Raw genomic sequence first — 9,255 nt, forward strand, 5'->3', positions numbered from 1 at the left:
GAAGAATGAGGCAGGGGAGGGAGGCTGGTGGCAGTGAGCAGCCATTTTTCCATGGAAAGCAAATAGCTAGATATTCTTCTGAATTAACCTCAGGGCATAAATGGCAATTTCAGCCACTACTTAATTCATTCAGGGAAACTGCCCAGTGCATCATGTTTTCTCAAAGGATAGCTTCTAACAGTTTGAACTACATTGTACATTAATAGCTAAAATATATTTCTGCTGACCAGAAAAGCTGTATTTTCCAATTAAGTTGAGCATAACGAGATCCACATATAAACCCCAGATTTGAAAATTAGTATTTTTGTTGCAGTGACCCTGAGAGAACTAGGACTGGGACTCCATCAGGCTGCACGCCACATAACTCTGCAATCATAAATTATTTGAGGCACAGGCTGCCAAAATACACACACAGAGCACTGTAATAAGCAGGGTGCACGCTGGTGAGGCAGACCAGTGGTCTGCATGGAGGGAGCAGTGCCCTTGCAATAGAAATCTTTCCTTTTTGTTCTGGATGAACTGTACAACAGAGTTGACCAAAAGTCACAGTACTTGCCGGATATTCTAGAGCATGCAGGTGAACCTGTGTGAGCAAAAACCACCCTTTGAGTGGGATCCTTGAGAATTTAGCAGCCATTGTCAGGCTTTTGCAGGATTTTTTGATACACTCAGTGATGTATTAGGTCTGTTTACCACTCATAAGCTGGTTGAAACTTTCCATTTTAAGAGATCATCTAAAAACACTTCCCTTGAATAAGTTAAAATCCACATCAGTAACTGAGGTTAACATGGAGTAAGGGTGTTGCACTGATCCTCAAGTGAAGCAATACAGATGTTGTCGTATCAGCGAGAAGAAATCCCAGCATCTTGACGCAGCTGCAGCAGAGCCGCAGTGATCACAGCTTTATCCTACAGCGCCACCAGGAGGAAAACAACAAAATGCCTTTATAAAACTGCAACACATCGACAGGTTTTTTCCGAATTATGGGAAGTAATGAGGTCCAAAACTCAGATCACGAGCAGCAGCTTGTTGAAGACTTTTTAAATTCCCTCTTAATTCTTCTCACAAAATTACATTTTCTACTGGCCACTGGAGCTACTTCATGCTCCTTAGTCTCTGACAATTTTGTAAGTTGTCTTACAACTGATGTTTAAACTGGATATCGTGTACATGGGGTGTTAAACAAAGCAGGTACTGAGCACTGCATGGACAACACTTTAAAGTATTTACACTGAAGCAGCAACACAGCTATAGAAACGGTCCCTGTGTGCTATACTTTACTATGAAAGCCAAAGAACAACATAGCCCACCATCACAAGTCCCCTTGCAGCACCCAACTTCATAACCATTGCAGTATTGCTGAATCTAGCACATAAATGTCAAGCCCAGTAGTGCTTTCTGGAAACTTTGACACTGAAGGAAGTCGAGGCTTAGTGTAATAGCAGCAGGAATGACAGTCCCTGGTCCCAAATTGTATCTCCAAGTACAAAGCCAGATAAGGAATGTGTCATGCTGGAAATGAAGCTCTGGCACAGAAACAGCCTTTACTCTGAGCTAGGTTCCTTTTCCCAGTGACCTGAGGCTGAGGCTCCAGAGGTCATGAGCTGGTGTGCAGGGAGGGGCAAGAGGTGTGAGAGAGGAGTAAAGATTTTGGTTTTGGCTTTTCGATAGTGCCTTGATGAGCACAGCACAAACCCTCTTAGATACAGCCTGGGATACAACCTGAACTACCTTCCTGCTCCTCCAGTCAGCTCAAACTAGCAGTGCCCTAACACGCCTGTCCTCTGTAAAGCTTTCTCATGTTACAGCCCTGAGCACAACTGATGATCTGGGATTTCATCACTTCAACAAACGATGACCTGTGATCACCATTTCACTAAATTCATTTTTTATTTTGTTTAAATTTAATTTTTAAAATAATTGGTATACTATGGCCAGGGAAATATTTTTACTTTTATGTATCTTACACTGTTTTCTGCAGCATCCTGTTCTGTAGTGAGAGCCTGCTCCAGCTTTCAGAAGAGCAGCATCTATTAATTGAACAGCTGCAATGGGAGATGGCAGTATTAACATCAGATCTAGCAGGTATTTGTGATATAAAACCTAATTCCAAGCATCACGTCAGGATCTTTCTCACTCTTGGGTCTCTGTTGACCTTTCACACTCACAACCTGCCAGTAGGACATCTCGACCTGTTCTCAGGCACTCCACTTGCTAGCTGGTCATCACAAGGTAGCAAGCATTTTGATATTTCCTTCTGTGGGCCTTGGTGTGAAGTTTTTGGACACTGGCTGTGTTTCTTTAGCTGTTCTCTCTTTAACCAGTTTGCTTCCTTCTCTGATGCAGAGATGTATTTGTGAACCACTAAATGTCACAGTAATGCTGAACTGAACATCAAGGGAAAGTGTCTCCTGCCTTGTTGCATTTGTTTCCTCTCTTTGTCTATTTCTTTTTTAAGAATTACTACAGGTAATTGTTAAGCACTCGGCTTAAGTTAGGCACAGATGCTGCAGGCAGCATAGGCTCCTCTTTGTTACTTCCACGTGGGAAAAACCAGTTTGGATCCTGTTCTCATATTGCTTGTGATCATTTTTTATGGTGAAAAGAGAAAGGAACTCTGCCAATACTCCAGTTAACCTTCCAGCTCTGCATACCAACGGAACATGACCTCCAAGTTCAGCAAGCAACAGGCACAACTATTGCACAGGAACAGAGAGAGAAGGGAACTTTTACACCCATAAACCCCCATGTGCATTAACCAGGAAGGAGAAAAACTCAACCTATCGTTAGTCACTTGGAGCAGCAGAACAATTCCTTCCCCACCTGATGGACTTAGTACACATTAGCACTGAGATGAAACAAAGTAATCTAACTACCCTTCTGTACAATGGAATGTGAACGAGGTGTTTGTGCAGTGCTAGTCAGAATGATAAGCAGAACTTCCACAATGCCACTTTTCCTCTGGAAGAAAAGGGAGAAAGGGAAAAGGCTGAAGGATGAGATTGGCAGGAGGCAGCCCTGATGCTGGTTCTCATACTTGCAGCTTCTTATGCTCACCTTGAAGACACTGCATCTACAGTACACAATTCCATGTTTAGAAGTCAAAGTACTAGGTGGTGCAGCAAAGTGTATGTAATTAACCTTTGTATAGCTGCAAAAGCCACAGGGCCAGATAACATTTTTCACTCATTTATATGCTGCAATAGCTTTCTCACTCTCTTCTAGGCCCAGACATCTTGCCTGCAAGTATATTTGAGTAACAGGACAAAGCAAATACATCCTTTTTCCAATCATGTTTTCTTTTTTTTCATGCTGTTGAACATAATTTTATTTTTCCTCATTTTACAGTGGTGTCAGGAGCACAATTTGTAGGTGCTCATGTAGGAGTAACTCACGCTCCCTCTACTTCTTTGTGGCACGTGAGGACTGAGCTGCATTCTGGGTGGCATCTTGCCAACAGTACCTATGGCTCTTTGAAAAAGCATTGCTGAAAATATACATGAAATCCACAACTCTGATTCTGCATAAAGACATTTAGCAACACTGCAACCATTTGTTGCAGAATGGATCAGTGTGGCAAAGACTGGAGCAAACCAGGAGAGTCACCACACATCTGCAAGGTACTAGTTTTCAGTCGGCATTGCTGAAAGCCCCTTCAACAAGTGCTAACCAAAGCATGGGCTGGCACAACTGCACTTACAGTGGGATTTTTCTGCAATTACAGTAGGATTATGTGAAACAATAAAGAGTCTGTGAATCTAACTAATCCTCCTGGAGAAAGCAGTAGTAATTGTATAGTGACTAAGGTGACTCAAATGCTACTTTTTTAGAGATGATTTTAAAGCAAGAAGAGGCAGCTGATACTGGAGACTTCTCCCACTGGGCCTGGTGTGAATTTGTCAACATTTGGATCTATGTTTGATGAGACAACTTCTGCATGTAGAGATAACGAAGCTTCCTGTCATGGCTTAGGCCCATCAGGGAACAAAGACCACGATCAGCCTCCAGTACCGAAGAGGCTGAGAATGGCCCAAGGGCAGGGAGAGCTTAATTGGCGCTTAAGGATCAGGACAAAACAGACCAGGCCACTGGGTTTGAGGAAGAAAACAGAAAAATAATTTAATGCAACATCAACTAAAACATACCCCAAACCCCAAAACATAACCAAAATGAAACAACACAGAGTAATACAGAGTAATCAATGAAGAGTCCAACCAGCCTTTTTAAGAACACCTTCTTGCCACACCTCCCCTCTTCCCGGGCTCAGAGCCCTGATCCCGGGGTTTTTACCCTGTCTCCCCTGAACGGTTCAGGGGGGCAGGCAGTGGGGGTTTCAGTCAGTCTGTTCCCGATAGCTTCTGCCGTTTGTCCCTCCTCAGGACGGGTGAACTCCACACCAGTCCTCCCTGCAAGTCCGTGGGGTAACTCACACGCATGGCAGCCCTGCACGGGCTGCTCCGACATGCACTTATTCCAAAGGCTGCAGCTCCTCTCTGCCTCTCGTGTGGGGCTGCTCTGCGGCACACAGGCTCTCCAACACGGCCTGGGCCATGGCCGTCTCCCCACACAGTCCCTTGCCCGTCCGGGCTCACTCACATGGAGCTGCTGGTAACTCTCAGTCCTGCCATGGATCTCCATAGGTTGCAGGGGCACAGCTTGCATTCTCGCCACGGCTTGCAGAGGAGTCTCTGGTCTATTGCTTCTCCTTCCTTCCTCCTTCTCTGGCTGAAGGGTCCGTGTGGTCGCCTCCATCTTGTACCACTCTTACACCTCCTGCCTCGCATTCCGAATTCCCGTCCCCTAAATAGTGATGGCAGAGGCGCCAGATTGGCCCAGCCGGGCCGGAGGTGGGTCTGAACCCAGGAGCCCGGGGAGAGTCCGCAAACTCTTTACCGGGTCTTCACTGCAACCCGCTCCCCCTGTTACTAAGCCAAAAGCTGCTCCTTGCTAAACCAGAACACTTCCCTAAAATAAAACGTGGCCCATGCTTTTTGAGAACAAGACGCATGAAATGCAGCTTTGGAAGCTGATGAAGATCAAGCTCATAAAACCCCAACCAGCTGACAGAGAAATACCTCAAAAGCAGGATGCTGTTGATGAGACTGACAAATGATGTTCTAATCTGCGTAAACAGATACCGCCTATCTTCTGCTAAGGAACGGGTAACTGACAAAAAGGAACAAAGATTTTGTTGTTCATGCTGAAGCACTGCCAGCTTCTGAAAGGGAGAGTTTGCTTTTACTAAATGGTGTTTGATAATTGGGTTTAGACATGATTACCCTACTTGTCCTTGAAACACTAATCATATTCCAGATACAATTTCAACAGAACCTACAGTAGAATATGTGAAACCCGCTGTTTTCAATCCCAGATATTCAAACTACTGGTGCTGGTGAAGCATCCTTCTGTGCTAGGGAAGATTTCAGACCCTCAGGGGTGGTATGGTTTTCACAGGATTTATGATTAATCCTTCCAGCACTTGCTTGGGCTATGGATCTGGAAGGATTCATAGCCCAGGCAAGCACTCTTCAAGGATTAATCACAAATCCTGTGAAAAACATACCACACCTGAGGAAAGGAGGGTCAAGACCTTGAGTACCTGAGGCCATGTAGGCTCTAGAGCTGCCGAGGAATACTAAAAACTTAAGGTGGAACCAGGAAACAGCAGCAGGAGGAGGCCAATCCAGTTCTTCAGGTGACTGAAGTTACTGACAAAGCTCCTTTTTTTACAGTGGATTTGGATTTCATCCTATGAAGGCAAAAACATCAGAAGAGGGCCAGGAGCTGCTGGAAGCCAGGTGAGATATTCAAAGCAGCAAACCAGCCCTTCAGCTACAAGATGCCAATGTGATGGGTTCATAGTTTTGGCTACAACTGTGCAAAAAACAGTTTGGTTTTATATAACTGAAGAGCAGCACTGCAAATGTAGGCACCTACTTGAGTAAAGTTTTAGAGTTTAAATGAAAGGAAATTAACAAGATGCTCAAATCAACTTCCTGTTTAACAAACCTTCCTGCAGAACTTCTGTCTCTATTCAGATCTAAATTTGAAACTCATTGCCTCTCCAGTTTGCAAAAGACTCTTCACCTCTTTGTGCAGAAACAGAATAGTGGCTGTAGCAATACTTTGCCATCAGTTGGAAAATTCACATTCCTTTTAGAATATTGCTACAAAGACTTCTCTCTTCTCTAAAGAGAACATTTATTCATACTTCTTTACTACAACTGGCTGCAGAGGTTTGGAGCCAGTCCAGCCGTCCATCCTACAAACTGAGAAGTATTCTAGTCATCAAAGGATAAAACATGGCTCCAACTCTTGCTTCAGCAGTGACTTGGGCTGACTTTAAAGCACTTTGTAAGTCAGCAAGCTCGTTGAAGGCAGCAAGTTGTTTCCTACACAGGGCTGAAGTGAGTGCCCACCCAGTGGGAGCCTGAGAGAGACGGGGATCCACCTATCACCTGCCCCTCAACCAGTGCTGCCCCAGCACAAGGTGAAACCACTGACCAGAAAAAGGAAAGGCAAAAAAGGGCGAAAACAAAGACTGGGAACCTATTTAAAAGACAAATCACACCTTCAAGGCAGGTAACACCTTGAATATGCAGGTGAAGTGATGCTTTCTCAACCCCAGCACTAACACCTCAGAAGAGACAAGGCAAAGCTGGGCCCCTGGGGTATATTTTAACCAGTACCAGCACAGATTTCAGCACCTGAGGCTTCAATCTCCCTAAATAAAACGAAGCTTATAGAAAAGCATTTTGAGGGAGGAAGGAAAGAAGGAACTGTACTTCATGGCTTGTAGCTTTTCTCACAGAAGAGGAGTGTACTACAGTGGAACAGGGGGCTGAGAGAGACTGCAGAAAAGTTAAAAGGAGAGTGGGTGGGTGACAATTCAAAGCTGTACCAGATCCAAATCCCACTGTTAACAAAAGTGGTGTGGAAGTAGTCTCCTCACTATGTTTTTTTTTTACTAACCAGTGTTGAGTGCATCTCTACAATTTATCTTTATTGGCACTCCATGCAGTCTTGCAGGAATATGCATTAGAAAGCTGAAAAGATGGAGAGCTCAGACTCCACTTCTGAATTAAATAGCCACTTTTCCTTAAAAACACCCTAACATCTAGAAGTAAGACCTCATGATTCCGAAGTCTATGTTAAATTACTTCACAGGTGGAACAATGAAAACGTTTTCTGCAGGGCTCTGATTTTCTCCCTTGTTTTTCACTAATAGGTGCCAGAATAAGTCACTTGCTACCAAATTTTGGAACCCTTAGAAGGGCCTCGTTAAGGTGAAACGTTGTCAAAAAGGAGGAAAGACTGCTAAATATTTTGCAGCAAGAGCTGTAACAAGCTATACAAACACTAATCTTCTCAAAGCCTGGAACAAACTTAGTAGTCTCGGAGTCCAAAAGCTTTACTTAAATTTCTTTTTACTTCACACTAGTGCATAGGGAAGACTGCTAAGAAAAATTGCCTTGGGCTTTCTTTAAGTGAGCAGTTTACAAGACCTTACCTTCACTTAAAGATATTTCACTCGTGTCTGCAACTTTTGTTAATCAAATACTTGGAGTCTGTTAAATATTTTTTTTAAGAAAAAGGCAAGCCAAGTAAGCCCACACTTACAAAACAGTTTTTCTCCAGAGCAGCAGCTGTAGTTGTTGTTCTGCTCCAGTATTCACATTGCCCTGTAATTTGCTGGACCTCACTTGATCCTGACAGGTGAAAGCTGTAATGCCATCACATAAAAGCATAATGTCTGACACTTCAGAGGAGCTGTTATTGTCTGCTCACCTCATTGGCTGCTGTTCCCTTGCTAAAACACTCGAGCCTTTGGGCAGGGTTACATTGCTCAGCACATGCTCCCCACACTTGGGCACGAAATAGTTAATTAATCCAGGTTAACTGTACTAGAAGGGCCAATTACAGTGCCTAAGGTAGTGATACACAGCTGATCCGACTTGGTGCCCCCTGCCCAACAACCAACACTTCCTACACAGAGACAGCTCCCACCTGCCATTGCTCTGCACAAACAGCAGAAAGCACATTTAAGTCTTAACGGGGTGGTTGGTTTCTTTTGAAGAAGGATGAGGTCCACTGAAAGAGCAAGTCTTTTGCAAAAAAGGAGGTTAATGTTAAATAGTTTTGCTTTCTCTTTGAGGTATCGGCTGCAGTCAGTTCTCTCAGGACTCTGTAAAAACATGGAGATTCTGAAAAACCAGGGCAATGCAGAAACAACATCCTGCTTACGTGAGCCTAGCACTAGCACCTGGGATTAATTTTATACTTAAATAAAATACCATCTTTGTTTTCATGCTCTTTGTTAACAGCATGAGCATAACAAGAGGAAACATATCAAGGGTGAGGAGTCTTTTGACTGCTCTGTACTCATCCAAGAGAAAAAGAAAGAATGTTTGTATTCAACTGTGTTACTGTGCTACACTACTAGCACACCAGAGGGATAAATGAATACAGACATGAACTGTGTATGAGATAACTTATTTTATTTATTCAATTCTCAACTTAATTTTGATGCTAAAAATTGGTCAAAGGCACTTCAAAGAAGGTATTTAAGAAACAAATCCTTATGGGGATCATTCCAGACAAGTCACCAACTTGTATCTGCCATCAGGGACACAACTACCTGTAACTGCAGAGTGAAACATTCACAGGTTTGAAGTGGAGCATACTGTCCAGCAGCAATATTCAATTATTTTACAGCATTAATAACATTTGCAGAGTATTTTAAATACAATACGGTAACACACTTTTGGAGTTCCACAGATGGTTTTCTTGACAGAAAAAGGACAAAATTGCCTTTCCAAGTGGTCTTGTATTGAGGGATCTATTTTCATCTGTGCGTGCACTATCAACATCAGTAGCAGGTGCAGCAGAGAAATAACCCACACTTTCCTGTCATACAAAGGTAAAATGCTCTGCTTCAGACAGCAGACTGGCTGTAAGAGGTCTAGCAGCTACTCACTAAAATTTCTACTCCTGGAAGCATGACAGAACAAAGCAGAAAAAGTGATTTTTAATACATGTCCCCACCAAAGCAAAACAAAAGTGTCCTTAAAGGCAAAACAGTATCAGGAAAAGAGCTTCTGCCAAATGAGAAATGGTGCCAACACCTTTGGCATTTACCCTCATTCAAAAACAAACTGGGAGTGAAAGAAGATTAAAATTGGTCTTTTTCTGTAAACAAAGATTAATATTATCCACTGATTAAGAGTAGTGATCAGAAGGCAATTCCTTGGTAT

Source organism: Colius striatus, chromosome 5 (genome assembly GCF_028858725.1).
Source record: "Colius striatus isolate bColStr4 chromosome 5, bColStr4.1.hap1, whole genome shotgun sequence".
NCBI classification, from domain to species: Eukaryota; Metazoa; Chordata; class Aves; order Coliiformes; family Coliidae; genus Colius; species Colius striatus.